We start from the raw sequence: 18,090 nt of genomic DNA on the forward strand, positions 1-18,090 counted from the left end.
GAGACACCGTTGATTGAGGGAATTAAAGAAAGGCCACTTGAAACATAGTTGAGGATAGTAGAATAAAACTGGATTTTCCTTTTAATTCCACACTTGATCTTAGCCAAAAGGCCGAGAAGCGATTCCTTTTAATTCCAAATTCCAACTTTAATTGCTAAAAGAAAGCTCGACCTATTGAAAATAGTTTAAGCGAGATAGAAATGTATTTCTCTTTCATAGACTTTTTGTTTTGTTTTGTTTCGTTTTTGTCTTTTTAGTGTTGCACCAAGGCATATGGAAGTACCCAGGCTAGGGGTTGAATCGGAGCTACAGCTGCCAGCCTACGCCACAGCCACAGCAAAATGGGATCCGAGTCACATCTGAGACCTACGCCGCAGCTCACAGCAACACCAGATCCTTACCCCACTGAACAAGGCCAGGGATCGACAAGTCCTCATGGATATTAGTCAGGTTGAGCCATGACGGGAACTCCCTCACTGAGCCGCAGCGGGAACTCCCTCATAGACCTTTTTAAAAATAAATGATAATAAGGCAGCTTCACAGTGTGAAAGGTCCAAGTTCCTTCTGTCTCCATCATTCCTGATGGTGTTGCCCTCTTCTCGTGGCTGAAGATGGATTGTCAACACATCTCCTTAGTTGGTTTTCAGTGGGCAGAAAGGTGGGAAAGGTTCAAGGGAAAAACATGCTTTTTGCTTTTAAAGAAGTAACCCAGAAGTTGTAGCACAACTTCTGCTCACTTCCCCTTGACTACAAGGGAGGCTGGGGAATATCTTTTGCAGCTGAACGTTCTACTAAAGGACAAAGAGAATGGACACTAAAGGACTACTAACAACCATGCTACTCAATAGAAATAATGATTTAATCTATCAATGAATGATTAGGGAGAACATGTAGGCATTATTTAGTCACTTTCTATTATAGGACACCAAGGTTCAGAGAGGTAAGTACCTAAGGTCCCATAGCAAATTATCGAGGGAGCCAGGACAAAATTGGTGTCAGTTGACTTCAAATGGTAGACTCTTACTATCACCCTGTGCTGTTTTAAAAAGTGCTTTTCAACATAAAGTTGTAAAAAGGAAAGTGATAGTATGAGATAATCAATGACAGCTTTTTTACAAGAAATCTCAAAAGGCAGAAATACTGATTTTTTTTCACTACAGAGTTGTTAGAGCTTATATAGATTTTAAAGTATTTACTTGTATTATTTGATGGAAACAAATATGTAGTCATAAAAATTAAAATACCACAAAAGTGGTTAAAAATGAAAATCTTCCCAGGAGTAATCACTGTTAACAATTTGTACAGAGATCTTTTCAAGTAGATTTACAAAGGTTCTTTTGTCTATTCCCAAAGTGATGGGGTTCTCAGTAATATTTTTTTAGTAGGACCATAGGAAAGGGAAAAGCAAGTAGGTTGACTAAACCATTCCCCAATCACTGCAAACTGAGGTGATTCAGTTTGGAAACGTTAGGAATATCTGGGGTCAGAGCCAGCTTTAGATGAGGTGGGCACAGCTATACCTGTCATCATGCCAACACCATGATGCCAGGACTGGCTGCTTGGCACCAATTCCTCCCTTCAGCTCCATAACTCAGCTCCCCCCACCCAAGGTGATATTATGATATTATCTCTAAGGACACTGCCTTAATATCTTTATTTCCTCCCCAAAGAATGGCTTCCACAGCCACATTCACCTGGTGGAAAATTTTAAGTGTGAAGGCAAGAGAAGAGGAAGAGAATGCATTTTTTGTTGTTCTTGTTTTTGTTTTTGTTTTTTTGTATGATTTCCTAACCATTTGAAACTAACAGCCCCGAACTGTATTCCCAGCTTATTCTGTCTGTCCAAGAAATAGTGTGTGCTTAAAGGCTGAAGAGCTAGGTTCAAAGCCTTGGAACACTATTTACTATACATGTGCCTTGTAACAAGTCACTTAGTTCTCTGAGCCTAAATTTCTTCATGGTAATCAGGGACAATTAATATTACAGGGCTGAAAGAATTAATGAAATGCTATGTGTGAACACTATCGTAAACTATAAGGCTATGTGGAAGAAAGTTCTGAGGCCCTGCTATCAATGGAGTAGATTACCTTTCCTTTTCAATTCAAGAGGTTTTTGATATTAAAAAGAGAAAACAAACTTATACCCTATTTTGTGCTGAATTTTGTATTGAAAATCCCACAAATTCCTTTTTTTTTTTTTTTTGTCTTTTGTCTTTTTACGGCCACACCCAAAGCATATGGAGGTTCCCAGGCTAGGGGTCTAATCTGAGCTATAGCCGCCAGCCTACGCCAGAGCCACAGAGACATCAGATCCTTAACCCACTGATTGAGGCCAGGGTTCGAACCCGCGTCCTCATGGATGCTAGTCGGGTTTGTTAACCACTGAGCCACAACAGGAACTCCTCCCTCTACAAATTCTGATTTATAAAAAGATTTCGAGAAACGCAATATAACAACAAAAATGTTAGACTAAAACCTACTAGTCATAATTCTTTAGGGACTTAGAAAGCCCCAGGATATAGGTTTGAAGTGTCCTGGATATTTTTAGCATCAATAAAAAGATTCTCCTTAATGAAGTGGCAGTCATTCTATAACATTATTCTTCATCTCAGATCTAGATCAGAGGGACTAGTCCTTCACTTTTTATTTTTATTGTTAACTGCTATTATTTCTATTTTTAGTTCTAAACTTCACAGGAAGATTCTCCGGGCCATTACTATGTTGGTGAAAAATGAAATGGATTGAGGAAGCCTAACAGATAGGTCTGATGGTCAGCAGGTACCATAAATTCAACCTCAGTGGTGGTTTAAGGCTGGTCGCTCTTCTGATTGACTGATACCTGTACCAGTGCTAACAGAGACTTTTGCATTAAAAAAGCAAATGTCAGTTAAAAAACCAACTCATTCTTGAGGAGATTGAGTACACTTAAAACATCTTCATTTTGTTTTGGCATAAAGTTTTAAATCAAAGGCAGATATGTTTTTCAAATCCCCAAACAAATATCATTTACAAATCTGTGAATATGCACAGGCTTGCCCTTGAGTTTTGGTGCTGTTTGAAGAATAGTTTGGGGTCACTTATAAAATACACAAACGAATGAATCAAACTCCTCCACTGCTCCTTTCCCTGCAAAGAAACCCAACAGAGAAAACTAATGTTGTCATTAATGCTTTAACCCTTGGTGCTCACAGACATAGGCCACATGTGTGTTTCTCTTCCCAAGATTAATTTTCAACCAAGAATACAAGCAGGGGCATACGCCTAATCCTTGCCATTCCCTTGAAGACATTCCTGAATCTACATTTTCTGTTTAGATTTGAAAATCTCTAAACAGAGATTATGTGTGTATATGTATATGCATATCTCAACCCCAAAATGTTTGAATAAAGCGATTGGTGAATGAATTGGTATATTAATTTTCTTCTTTAAATGTTTGAAGCTAGTGACTAATAAAACTAAGATTTTCCAGCTTCTCAACTAAAGATTACAAACCCTGCCCATTTCCTGACCTCTGATAATTTCCCTTCCATTTATAGGACCGAAAGAAAAGACAGCATGGGGAAATCTCTCAATTCAGAAATTATTTCTCTGTTATTTGTACATATAGAAATCAGATACATAGACATATAGAAACAAAATTATGAGGAAGACAAGAAATTCAGAGAACTCAATCATTTCTATTATGATTTAATCAAAACAATAAATTATTTAAGCCACTACGTCTTCCAAGTCTAAGCATAGCTTATATAAAATAAAGAATAAAGTTTGAATTATTCCAAACTATCAGATTATTTTCCTATTGATACTTTTCTACAGTACACTGAAATATTCACTTGATATATTTTAGATTTCAGATTGTAGGTGATCAACTGCTTTCTTTTTTATTTCAAAAAAACTTTTTTGACTGTGCCTGTGGTATGTGGAAGTTCCTGGGCCAGGGATTGAACCAATGCCACAGCAATGACCCAAGCCACAGCAGTGGTGACAATTCTGGGTCCTTAACCTGCTAGGCCACCAAGGAACTCCTAAAATTTTTTTGGCATGTATAGTTAAACGTATATTACTTTTTAAATTAGAAAAATTAGTAAAATATTATAAAGTCTATCTTAGAATGCTCATTTATGTGCTAAAATGTTGATTCATCTGCTTTTCAAAGTTTTTAAAAAATGTGAAAAGTAAGGGTTAATAGTTGTCGACTTTGCCATTGTCCTCTACTCTTCAATTAATCTTAGAATTTTTTAGATGGAGTCTGTCTTTGTTGGCAAGATACTGTAATTCTGAAGTCAGTGTAATTTCATAAAATTGAATATTCCTCTTATGTAGTAAATCTCATGGAAGTAACAAGAGGCATATTATTCAACCTAGAAAGAACCTGAATCACCTCTAGTAGAGACTAAATTCATAGTTTTGTTTAATTTTGTCTTATGCTCATTTTATGATCTTTACTTCCACCTAAGGAAAATTCAAGTACCTGATTCTGACTGAGAAATTTTAGGCACATTTTCCTTAAACAAGGTAGTGTTTCAAAGTTCTGACAGTGATATAACCAACAACCATAATTTGTTACTTTTGATATTTCGCAACTAGATGGTTTCTAAAATGACTGACTCATGACTAACATTAGTCAGAATTCTAATGGTCAATGATACAAAAGGAAATATCACAACAGTCTTCCTCAATTTAAATTATGAAATCCATTAATGAGCCTGAAATGAAAATTTGTCTCAGTGGCAAAGATAGGTGGTTTATTGTGAACTCTGAATATTAGCAGTCAATCCACAGCCAACATTAGACAAAGAACAGTTAAAATATGTTAGCTTTCAGCAATTTAATTTATTCCTATGGTTAAAATGATAGTTTCAGGAGTTCCCATCGTGGCTCAGCGGTTAACAAGCCTGACTAGCATCCACAAGGACGTGGGTTCGATCCCTGGCCTTGCTCAGTGAGTTAAGGATCCCGCGTTGCCGTGAACTGTGGTGTAGGTCGAAGATGAGGCACGGATCCCATGTTGCTGTGGCTCTGGTGTAGGCTGGCAGTTACAGCTCTGATTTGACGCCTAGCCTGGGAACCTCCATGTGCTGCAAGTATGGCCCTAATGAAAAATGACCAAAAAAAAAAAAAATTCAAACCAGTATCCCTTCTAATACTTCAGTCTCTTAACGAAAAAAACAAACAAACAAACAAACAAAAACCTCTACTGACTATCTCAACAAACGCAAAATATTATTTTATTTTATTTTATTTTTGTCTTTTTGCCTTTTCTAGAGCTGCTTCCGTGGCATATGGAGGTTCCCAGGCTAGGGGCCTAATCAGAGCTGTAGATGCCGGCCGATGCCAGAGCCACAGCAACTTGGGATCCGAGCTGAGTCTGCGACCTGCACCACAGCTCACGGCAACACTGGATCCTTAACCCACTGAGCAAGGCGAGGGACCGAACCCGCAACCTCATGGTTCCTAGTTGGATTCATTAACCACTGCGCCATAACAGGAACTCCAAACGCAAAATATTTATGACTTTATGACTTTTTCCAAGAATTGAGGTTAGAAGCAACTAGAAACTTTTGACAGTGAAGATAATAGATAATAGATATGACTGCAAGTAAATCACTTTTTGTGTGTATTGTATATCGCATTTGTGTGTATTGTATATTGCAAATGAAGTGGTTTATGAAAAGCAGAATAGCCTAATGTTTAACAATGCAATCCTGTGCCAGAATCTTGGAGTCAGATGATGGTTCTGCCAATTACTAGTGGTAAAACTTTCCAAAACTTACATAACCCATCTGAGACTCAGTTTCCTCATCTGTAAAATGGGAATATCTCATTAGATTGTTGTCATAATTATATAAAATGCAAAACTACAGTTTCTTATCCAAAACCTAAGGGCCTAATGTGTTTCAAAATTTAGATAGAATGTATACAAAGGAAATATGGTGAACATACTGTACACTATGCAATATCCCCAAGAATCTGGGGTAGCACTCCAAAATCAAATATGTTGTATTAGTTATTGAGCTACTGCCTCAATAATTCCTTGTAAAAAACAAAAGCAAAAACAAAAACAAACTCAATGGCTTACCAAGACAATAATATGTGTATCTATATCTATAGCTATATCTATCTATATATATATTTTTTTATAGGTCTGTGAGTCAGGTGTTGTGACCACTTCAGGCTGTAGGTCAGCTAGGATTGGCTGGGTTTGCTCTAGATGGTAGTTGAGGAGCCCATTCTGCATTTTCTCTCATTCTTCTTGGATAAGCAATTTCCTAGGGCTGGTTTCTCCTAGTGAATCATAGGAAGGCCAGAGGCAAACCGAACTCAGAGCTCACATGCAGACTTAAAGCCCTCTTCTCTTCACCTCCGCTCCAATCCACTGGCCAAAGCAAGACATAAGGCCAAGTCCAGAGTTAGGGAAGTATATTTCAGGAGGAAGTAAATGAATTATTTCTGTAAATACTCAAATCTATCATACATATTAACATTTCTCCAGTGGAACATGTGAATATATTCACATTGAGTGGGATAAACACAAATGATAAATAACTTCAAGATACTTTGATTTTCAGAACTTTTTGGATTTTAAATTTGTAGCTAAGATGTTGTCAATCACTAATGAAGACAAACACTGAGCACAGTGCCTGATAATAGATAGCCTTCTTCTGTGCTCACAGATGATGTATAATCTTTGTGGTACCTAGAGATTAAATATTGAAAGCTTTTTCCCATGACATGCCAAACATATTAAAATGCATCTCTATCTTCTCTTGAGTATATGAATAAAATCAAACTATAATTGGTTAGATGACATAATTCTAGATTGTAATGATGCCTAAACATTTACTAAATTTAGTTAATTTATTTTAGTTGTCATTTTGAATATTGAGGATAGTAATTTCTTTAAATCTGAAATACTTAAATATAACATAGAGCCAGATATATTAAACTCCACATATATAGCTTATTTAATCCTCATAACCACTCTGTGAGTTAGAGACTATGTTATCCTCAGTTTGATATTCCCAGATAAAGAAACTGGAGCGTAGATGCTCTAAAACTGTAAGCAAGTTCACATACCGAGGAAGCTACAGAATCAGAATTCAAATCCAGGCGCCCCCACTATCTTCTCCCTTCTCTTAACCTTGTGCTAAGCATTTTTGTAAATACAAAGAAGCTAAGTTTTTCAACAATGGACCAAGAATACATTACAGTTTTTTTTTTTTCTTTTTTTTTTTTAGGGCCATACCCACAGCATATGGAGATTCACAGGCTAGAGGTCCAATCAGAGCTACAGCTGCCACCCTATGCCACAGCAGCGCCAGATCCGAGCCGTGTCTTTGACCTATACCACAGCTCATGGCATCGCTGGATCCTTAATCCACCGAGCGAGGCCTGGGATCGAACCCGCAACCTCATGGTTCCTAGTTGGATCTGTTTCCGCTGCGCTACTACAGGAACTCCTATTACGGATTTTTTAAAAAGGCCCCTGTTTGCACGTGAATCTAGGATTTCTCCAGCCATCTTTTAAGATTTGGGAAATCTAGTCATAGATTTACTTTTTGTCAATACCATTTATCTGTGAGCTCCTGAAATTCAGGAAGGCCATGTGACATACCATTATATTCTCAGTATCTGGCACAATGCCTAGCATATACAGGCACCAAATAAACATTTGTTGATCAAAATGAAGGACCAAATGAGTAAGAGATATGTAGATAATTAATGTGTTTTAAACATGGGCCTTTAAGGTAAGAGTTTGTATAATTTCCATCAGGTCACGTGGCACGTCCTCTCTTGTCCTTTTACTCTGCAATTCCTACTCCTGAGACTAAGAGCTTCATTAAGGATGGGCTCTGCTTTGCTCAAGGCAAGAAGAAGCTCCTGCTGGTAGCTAATTCCTAATGTTCTCCATGGCACCTTGGCTGTTTCAGATTTCATCTCCTTCTTGTGTTGCCCTCACAGGGCCTAACAAAAACTCCGGACCCATATGAGGCCCATAAAATAATACTCTGGATCCATGAGGCCCATAAAATAATACTTATTCATTGAAGGCTGTAGATGATGCAAGCCAATGCATGAGAAGGATGTTCCTGACATTTAGTTAGTATTTCTCAACTACTCCTACTCCGTAATGGCTCTGCTTAAAGAGCATCTGAATAATTTTCAGGTGAGTCAACTTAAACTTTATATTCTCCATTTATTAACTAATTCATACTACCATGTTTTTAAACAGAGTGAGATCATTACTTAGATTCAATAATATCTCCTAAAATAAAGGAAACAAATGTTGGCAGTAGAGTTAGTATAACAGTTAAGGCCAACTAAAAATTAGTGACTATACCATTTTGTATTCCCTTAGTTATCTGAGAATCATGTTTCTAAGGAAATTTGAAGTGGAGATCTGGACTTGTGTTTAGAGTGGACTACTGCCCAATGGCAGTGCTGTCTACCATATATTTATCCCTAACCCTTCTGGCCTAGATTGTAATTAAAAGAGAGGGTTATTACAATAGCCTGGTTATTATTTGTTTCATGTTACAGTAGATTGGTTGATGTCTTCTTGAAAAATAAAGAACTTAACTTTAAGCTGAGGGATTTTCCCAAATACCCTGATGCAATTCTTGAGTGTACAAAATTATATTTCTCAAATTTTGAAAGAAGATGAAATAAATCCAAAGATTTTTTGAAAGCAAAACAATAGAAAACAATACTGCTAAATTATTAGCAATTGAACCAGACAAAATAATCAAAATGAATTACATTTATTTTTAAATATAGATCATGAGGAAATAGCAAATCAGAAATGAATGAAATAAGGTAAGCTTTTTATGCTTTCAAAGGAGAATTCTTAGCATTTTTCTGGGACTTTAAAAACAGACACACACACAATGGACACCAGTTCTCCATTATTTATATTTTATTTTTGTTTTTGCTTTTTAGGGCCTCACTTGTGGCATATGGAGGTTCCCAGGCTAGGGGTTGAATCAGAGCTGCAGCTACCTGCCTATGCCACAGCCACAGCAACACAGGATGCGAGCCATGTCTGTGACCTACACTGCAGCTCATGGCAACACCTGATCCTTAACCCACTGAGCTAGGCCAGGGATTGAACCTGTGTTCTCATGGATACTATCTGGGTTCATTACTTCTGAGCCACAACAGGACCTCCTCCATTGCTTTTAAAAATTAACTCTTTTATTTCAATAGTAAAACAGGTTCGATATTTTAAATATTAACAGAATCGAGAGGTATAAGATAAAACAAAATTTCCCTGCCTTCTATCCTCCCTGCTCTATAATCCCACTTTCTAGAGATAACTACTGATAACATTTTCTTCCTTTTATAGCCATTGAAAAGATTTCACTTTTACTGTTTGTATTAGTTTGCTAGAATTGCCATTGACACCATACCACAGAAGGGTAACTTAAACAAGATTAATTTATGAACTCTAAGCCGGAATTCCAAGATTAAAGTGTTCCACAGGTTGATTTCTTCTGAGGCCTTCCTTCTGGTTTATACATAACTGTTTTCTTCCTCTATTTTCATGTGGTCTTTTCTCTGTGCATCTATTTCTCTATGTCCTGATCTCCTCTTCTTATGGAGACACTAGTTGGATTGGATTAGGACCTATCCTAAGAGCCTCATCTTAATTTAGTAACTTCTAGAAGTCCTATCTCTGGAGTTTCCCTGGTGGATCCCAGGGTTAAGGATCCAGCATTGTCTCTGCTGTGACTTGGGCCACTGATGTGGCATGCGTTCAGTCCCTGGCCTGGGAACTTCCACATGCTGAAGCCACAGCCAAAAAATAAAAAAGTAAAATTTAAAAAATAATAATAGGAATTCTCGTCATGGTGCAGTGGTTAACGAATCTGTCTAGGAACCATGAGGTTGCGGGTTCGGTCCCTGGCCTTGCTCAGGGGTTAAGGATCCAGTGTTGCTGTGAGCTGTGGTGTAGATTGCAGACGCGGCTCGGATCCCAAGTTGCTCTGGCTCTGGTGTAGGCTGGCAGCTACAGCTCCGATTTGACCCCTAGCCTGGGAACCTCCATATGCCATGGGAGCGGCCCAAGAAATGGCAAAAAGACAAATAGTAATAATAATAATAATAATAATAAAATAAAGTAGAATTCCTGCTTCCAAATACAACACATTTAGGGTAACCAGGAGTTAGGGCTTCTCCATATGAATTTTGGAAGATGCAACTCAACCTATAACATTATTGAAAGCAACACTACAACAAAATTGTGAAATTCCTGTACATATATCTTTGAAAACTTTTGCAAGTATATGAATAGGATAAATTTCAAAACGGAGGTCAATGAGTTCCCATTATAGCTCAGTGGTAACAAACATGACTAGTATAAAAAATAAAGATGGAGATCAAAAGACATGCTCATTAGTAATTTGGAAACATTGACAAATTTCCTATAAAACATGTATAATAATCTGTACTATCCACAATACATAGAAATAGATTAATGGGTTCTCTCAACCTTCTCATTGATCTGTTTGTCTAATCTAAGGTCAGGGAAATACTTTATCTATTATTCCTCTAATGATTCTTTTAGAATTTTTTCTTACATATATATTTTTCATATGATTTTTTACCACATTTAATTCATTAAAAAACAAAAACCTTGAATGATTCAAAGATAACCGGTGTCTTTTTAAAAATTGACTCCTCTAACCAAGTTAAGGACATTGTTTTTGTTTATTTAACTCTTTTATGCACCTCAGAGGAATTTAAATTTCTGTGCTTTTTTAAAAATTACTCAGTGAATTTTATTACATTTATAGTTGTACAATGATTATCACAACCCAATTTTATAGCATTTCCATCCCAAACTCCCAGCTCATCCCCCGCCCCAACCTGTCTCATTTGTAAACCATAAGTTTTTCAAAGTCTATGAGTCAGTATCTGTTCTGCAAAGAAGTGTCCTTTTTTTAGATTCCCCATGTAAGTGATAGCATATGATGTTGCTGTCTCACTGTCTGGCTGACTTCACTTAGCATGATAATTTCTAGGTCCATCCATGTTGCTGCAAATGCCATTATTTCTTTCCTTTTAAAGGCTGAGTAATATTCCATTGTGTGTATGTACCACATCTTCTTTATCCACTCCTCTGTCAATGGGCATTTAGGTTGTTTCCATGTCTTGGCTATTGTATACACTGCTGCAATGAACATTGTAGTACATTTATCTTTTTGAGCAATGGTTTTCTCTGGATAGATGCCCAGGAGTGGGATTGCTGGATCAAATGATAATTATATTTTTAGTTATCTAAGAAATCTCCATACTGTTTTCTGTGCTTTTTTGTTACATTAATTCTTAGAATTGCAGCATTTCATAGTAATTGTGAACAAGACGTTTTGTATCATTCTACTTTCTGAAAGATAGTCATTAATTGTGTTTTTCTTTTTAGGGCCACACTTGTGGCATAAGGAGGTTCCCAGGCTAGGGGCTGAATCGGAACTACAGCTGCTGACCTACACCACAGCTCACAGCAACATCAGATCCTTAACCCATTAAGTGAGGCCAGGCATCGAACCCTCAACCTCATGGTTCCTAGTTGGATTTGTTTCCACTATGCCACAATAGGAACTCCAGTCATTATTTGCCTTTATATTAAATTTGTGATTAGCCATATTAATGAATTTTTATTACACTAAATTTTTTTATTGTTTGTAATTTTTTAGGTTTATAATTATATCAATTACAAATGATTGTAAATTTATTTCCTTTTTTTCCTTTTATTTTTAATTCTCTTGTCCAATTACACTGGGCAGCATTTCCAAAATAAAAATCAAATAATAGTGGCAACTTTTCAATTTTACCTTATACTAAAGAAAATGACCATTACAATAAGGTAAGGAAACAAAATAAAAGCTGTAATGTTTGGAAAGAAAGAAGTAAAATTGTCATTATTTGTATATGTAAAAAATTCGAAAAAATCTGCAATAAATTATAAAAGTGATTTTTTCAAGGTCACTGGATAGAAGGTCAGTATAGAAAACCAATTATAATTTATAATAGCATCACAAAATCCATTTATAATAGCATCAAAAATCCAAACATTTAGGAATAAATCTAACCCCAAAAGCATAAGATCTCTTCCCTTAAAATTACAAAATATAACTAAGAGACTCTAAAGAAGACCCAAATCAATAGAAGAAATCCCATGTTTATTGATTGGAAAACAATATAATAAGATGTTAATTCTTGCCAAATTAGTTCAATGAAATCGTAAGGAAAACTCAGCAAGTTCTTTTATGAAAATTGACAGGATGATTCCAAAATTCATTTGAAATTCAGAGAAGTTAGAGGAGCAAAGACAATTTTGAATAAAAACAAGTCTGGTAGACCTACTGTATATCAAGACTTAAGCTTCAATAATTAAGACAGTCTAGTGTTACCACAAGTTGAGATAAATAGACTAGAACAGAATATAGATTTCAGGAGAAGACCTGTACAAATATGGTCCTCTGATTTGCTAAATAGCCACTCCTGCATTTCAGTGGCAAAGAAATGGTGTTGAGCCCATTGGATGGACATACAGAAAAATTAACTTCAGATGAATCATAATCTTTTATGTGAAAATAAGACAATCAAAAACTTCTAGAAGAAAATAGGAGAGTGTCTTCATAACCTTGGAATAAGACAACGTTTCTAAAAATGGAACATCAAGACAAACTATAAGTGGAAAGACTGAAACACTAAACTTAATTAATATTAAGAATGTCTATTCATGAAAAGACACCATTTAAAAAGAGGAAAGACAAGGCATAGACCAAAAGATGATATTCACAGTACAAATCCCAAAAAAGTGTCTATCCAGAGTATACAAAGAACTTCTGCAAACAAGTACATGGAATTCTCTGGTGGACTAGCAGTCAAGGACTCAGCATTGTCACTGCTGTGGCGTGCGTTTGATCCCTGGCCCAGGGACTTCCTAATGCCACAGGTGCAGCCAAAAAGGAAACAAAAGATAGCAGGTACGTATTATGAAGTTGTGAAACAGGAAAAAAACATATCAATGGTGATAAAGATGAAAAGGAATTAGCACTTGAGGATTGACTGACTGGAAGAAAGCACAGAAGAGCTTTTTGAAATTGAGGAAATGTTCTATATCTTGATCTAGGCAGTTCTATACCATATATAGAACTTATAAGTTAAAAATGCATACGCATATGTTCCCCCCTATGGCTTAATTAAGTATTCCTCTTAATTCATATGTTAAAATTCCATCCCCCGGTACCTAAGGATATAAATATATTTGGAGATAAGGTCTTTAAAGAGGAGATTAAGTTAAAAGAACCATTTGGGAGAAGGCTTAATCCAATATGACCAATGTCCTTAGAAGAAGAGGAAGGGACTATCAGAGGTTCAAGCACACAGAGCAAAGATCATGTGATGATACAGTAAGAGAATGGCCATCTAGAAGCCAGGAGAGAAGCCTCAGAGGAATCCAACCCTGCCAGCACTTTAATGTTGTATTTACAGCCTCCAGAACTGTGAGAAAATAAATTTCTGTTACCTAAGCCACCCGTCCTGTGGTATTTTGTTATAGCATCTCTAGTGAACAAATATAGTATTCATTTGTAGAAATTCATCAATGTGTATATCTATGATTTATGTAGTTTACTGTATGTAAGTTATATACATTTCAATCTGAATTAAAAACAAACAAACAAAAAAAACACAACTAAGTTTCCTTCTGGCAAACAACCTGACTTGTCTCAAGCACATCCGTCCTCCTCATCATCACAAACCTTTATCTTAGTTCATCCAGCGCAAAGCCCATCACCATTTCTGATTGTCTTTGGCTCTGCTTTAGCCTTTTTAGCTAGAATATTTTGCTCTCTTTTTCCATTACAAGGAGAGAAAGGGGGCGGGAGTGTGAAATTATCACGATCTTGATATTTTGGACCCTTCAGTGAGCTTCAAATTAGAGTCCCATTTCCAGATCCTCCAGTAATGTTGAGCAACTCTGGATTTCTGCTTTCCCTTCCCTGTACTTACACTTTCCCAAATGGAAAATGGTGATAATTATAACTGGCCAGACCTCCAAAGTTGTGGAGATTACTAAGATATTATCTTAAAATTGTACAGAATGGGTGCTATATAAACACAGCAGAAGTGTTATTAATCCCTGTCCAATAATAAACATGGTTTCAAATGATAGTTTTTAAAGATCTATGACCGGAGTTCCCATCGTGGCGCAGTGGTTAACGAATCCGACTAGGAACCATGAGGTTGCGGGTTTGGCCCCTGCCCTTGCTCAGTGGGTTAAGGATCCGGCGTTGCCGTGAGCTGTGGTGTAGGTTGCAGACGGCGGCTTGGATCCCGCGTTGCTGTGGCTCTGGTGTAGGCCGGTGGCTACAGCTCTGATTGGACCCCTAGCCTGGGAACCTCCATATGCCGCGGGAGCAGCCCAAGAAATAGCAACAACAACAAAAGACAAAAGACAAAAAAAAAAAAAAAAAAAAATCTGTGATCATAGTGAGAACATCACTTCTCCACCCTTGTTATATTCCCATCTCCCATAGCCATAGGTCTTCAAAGCAGTAGGGTGGAGACACAATGATATATCATATCATCTCTTCTACATGAGTTTTATGACTTACTATTCCCTGATTTTTTCTGGGTTTCCGGTTTGGATTTCTACTTGGGTTTCTTTAGTTTGTCTGGATAGATAATCAAGAAGAAAATGGCATCTGTCTCACAGAGGGTATTGTGAGAATTGAATAAAGTAATAGATGTAATATAGTCAGAGCAGTCCCTGGTATACAGAAAACTTTAATGGTTGCAACTGTTATTGTTATTTAAATCAAAGGCAGAAGAGAGAACCTATCAAGTGCAAGGACTTTGTGGCTACATTGATTGTGTTCACAGCCCAGCTCCAGTGTTTATTAGCCATGTGAGGTTGAGTAAATTACTAATCCTCTCTAAACCAAAGTTTCCCTAGCATCTAAAAAGAGTGTATCTCAAATTGCTGTGGTGAGAATAAAATGTTCTAAGCGATATAGAGTGATAAATATGAATACACTTAGAACACTTAATTTTCACTACAATTATTTGAGATGTATACTTTTTTTTTTTTTTTAAGGGCTACACCCTCGGCATATGGAAGTTCCCAGGCTAGGGGTCGAATCGGAGCCTTAGCCACTAGCCTACACCACAGCCACAGCAACGCCAGATCCAAGCCCCATCTGCAACCTACACCACAGCTCAAAGCAACCCCAGATCCTTAACCTACTGAGCGAGGCCACAGATCAAACCTGTGTCCTTATGGGTGCTAGTCAGATTCATTTCCACTGAGCCACGATAGGAACTCCCAATTTGTACATTATATCTAACTCACTTCAACAATGTCTCTCACACAGTAAGTATAAGTGTTTGATGTTATTATGATAATGCATTATTTATGTTGCCTGACGGATAATATTGGCAGTATCTGTTGACTACAGGTATAAATGGGAAGTCTAGCAAAATTTCTAGATTTCCATTTGGGTTTCTGAATAGCCAGCACTTTTTTAGGCCACATGCACAATGTGTGGAAGTTCTAGGCCAGGAATTAACCACCTCCACCCCATAGCAGTAAGGCAAACCACAGCAGTGACACCAAGTTTTAACTGCTAGGCCACCAGGGAACTCCATAGCCAGTGCTTTTAAACAGGCAATACAACAGGAGAAATACCACAAAATCATAGCTTGGTGACATCACCTTAGTGGTTAACTGGTCTATCCCAATAATTACATTACAAGGAGAAAGACATTAGCTAGACTGAATTATACACAGCAAGGTACAAAGAAGTGCCTTGGTGAATCTGGGAACAAAGGAATTAGGGGTTCTCAGTGAAATTTTGCTAGACATGAGCTTTAAAAGTAGACTTTATTTGTAGGCAGTGGGAAGATGCTGTAGAATTCTATTCAGAAAGAAAGGAAAACAGATCCGTGTTTTATAACGATCACATTTTGAAACTGTGTGCTGACTTTTCTATAATAAGAAACCAGAGGTTGGAGAATTGATAAGGAAGGTCTTCAGCAGTCCCAGGTTGGAGAGATAATGAGGGTCTGGATTTAGAGAGAAGTGGTAGGGGAGGAGAAGGTAGCTCATTAAGAGGAAGTGAGGAAGAACCTGGTCTGAATAACTGATTGAATGTGCAGGTAATGAATCAAGGATGGCCTTGAGACACGTAACTTGGGTAACTAATTGGAAAGTTGGACCATTACATGAAACAGGGGAGACATCTGGTTGGTTTGTAGGTGCATGTGGTTTGTCTAGGCAGAGATGTCTAGGAAGCAATTAGCTCTAGGAGTCTATAGTTCAGTCATGAGGTGGGCTGATTTACCCACAAGACCCTATGAGAAGAGATGAGGTACAGGAGAGAATACCCAGAAACATTCACATTCAAGGAGTGAGTGGAAGAACTGGAGCTGGTGAAAGAGAAGGAAGGGGATGTTAAAGAAGTAGGAGGAGATCTGAGAAAGCTAAGCTATCAAAGCTGAGAAATAGGGAGGGGGGTCTCTAGAAGGAGTGTTAAATTTCAGAGACATCAAGTATGATGAACACCAAAGAGATCTCTGGTGATCTTTGTCAGAGTCAGTGGAATACTGGGTCTGGAATCTAGATTATCTGCAGTAGGCCAGGGAGGGAACGGGAAACTGAGGTTGTAAAGCCAGCAAATATGAACTGGTCCTTTCCAGAAATTTGATTCACAACCAAAGGAAAGGAGCCGGTGAAAATGATAGATTAAGGAGAATACAGGTTTGAGAAGGATATTTCCTAGGATGGAGAAGATTTGAGAGTAAAGTTGAGGAAAGGTTTGAAAGAAGATCATTAAAGAAGCAAGTTGTAGAAGGTGATGGAAGGTAATTAATAAAAAGAACTATCAATTACTGATTGTATACCACATGCTAAGTACTCTATCTAGTAAGTACTTTCCACAGGTAAACTCATTTAATCCTTATTCTTACCCTGGAGGCAGGGGCTAAACAGAACACATGTTCTTAACCCTTAAGCTATGCTGGCCAGCTCTTTAAAATAGCTCTAAGGGCTTAAGTAAAGGTGCATATGCATCAGTAAAATGGGTGTTTTTCCCAAGAGGTGGTTTATTGCTACTTTGGAGATCAGGCATCCAAAAATATTGATGAGTTTGGAGGCGGAGTGCTTGGTACATAGGAAGCAAATCAATATAAGTTCTTGTTGTTGCTGTTATAAATATTGGAGTTATTATTAGGAGCTATTTGCTTTTGTTGTAGCTGACATTTGCAGAATTATTTGCCCTCCCTAACTCCCAGTCATCCCAGTTTCCTTTAACTAGTGGGAAGTAGAAATATGAAGGTCCTTGACTTTCATGTATTTTATCCTCATACAACCTTTACTTTCCCACATTACAAATAGACGCCTGAAGCTGTTTTTATTGGAGATTGTCCTTCATGCTGAGCTACTTACGGATGATTCTGAGCTAATTTAAATTAGCATGGGATAAGGATTGGGCTTTGGTCCAAGTCTGGGCTGTTTCTCACCCCAGATGGTCTAGGGCTGACTTTAAGTCTAAGCCTCTCTTCCTGCCATTGGTCACTTGAGGGGGCCCTTCTTGGATAGTCAGGGACTGGAACATGTTCATTTGTCATTCATTCATTAAAAATTTGTGTGCCCACTCTGGATAGCCAGGGACTGGGACATGTTCATTTGTCATTCATTCATTAAAATTCGTGTGCCCACTCTGCCATGGTGCTGAGGGCTGTCTTCACATCATAGGATCTCTGTCCAGGCTGTCTTCCCACTGCCACTCTTGGTGGAGAGGAGCGGATGGAGAGGAGCTTGTGAGTGTGACAAAGTACAAGGTGAGACAGGGAGGGAGAGCAATCATGAGGGGTGGGGAGAGCAGTTAGCTCAGACACTTTTGGCTTATACTGTGAAGACAGGCTCAGAGAAAAAGCCTTTTCCCCATCTCTACTCCAGGAACCCAGTACACGTGACCTCAGAGGTTTAAACACTGGAGGCTTGTCTGCTCTCTGCTGAAGCTTCTTTCAAGACTGGGAAACATAAGGGGGCTGACTGGCTACTTTAAGTTGTCAGCGACCT

The 18,090-nt window shown here is 37.8% G+C and overlaps 1 protein-coding gene across 1 annotated transcript in view; it reads left to right on the forward strand.

Annotated features, from left to right (window-relative positions):
• WLS (wntless Wnt ligand secretion mediator) overlaps positions 1–18,090 on the forward strand; it is a 287,021-nt gene that overhangs the window by 158,356 nt on the left and 110,575 nt on the right. The gene's annotated exons all lie outside the window — the stretch shown is intronic.

This window comes from Sus scrofa, chromosome 6 (genome assembly GCF_000003025.6).
Source record: "Sus scrofa isolate TJ Tabasco breed Duroc chromosome 6, Sscrofa11.1, whole genome shotgun sequence".
NCBI lineage: Eukaryota > Metazoa > Chordata > Mammalia > Artiodactyla > Suidae > Sus > Sus scrofa.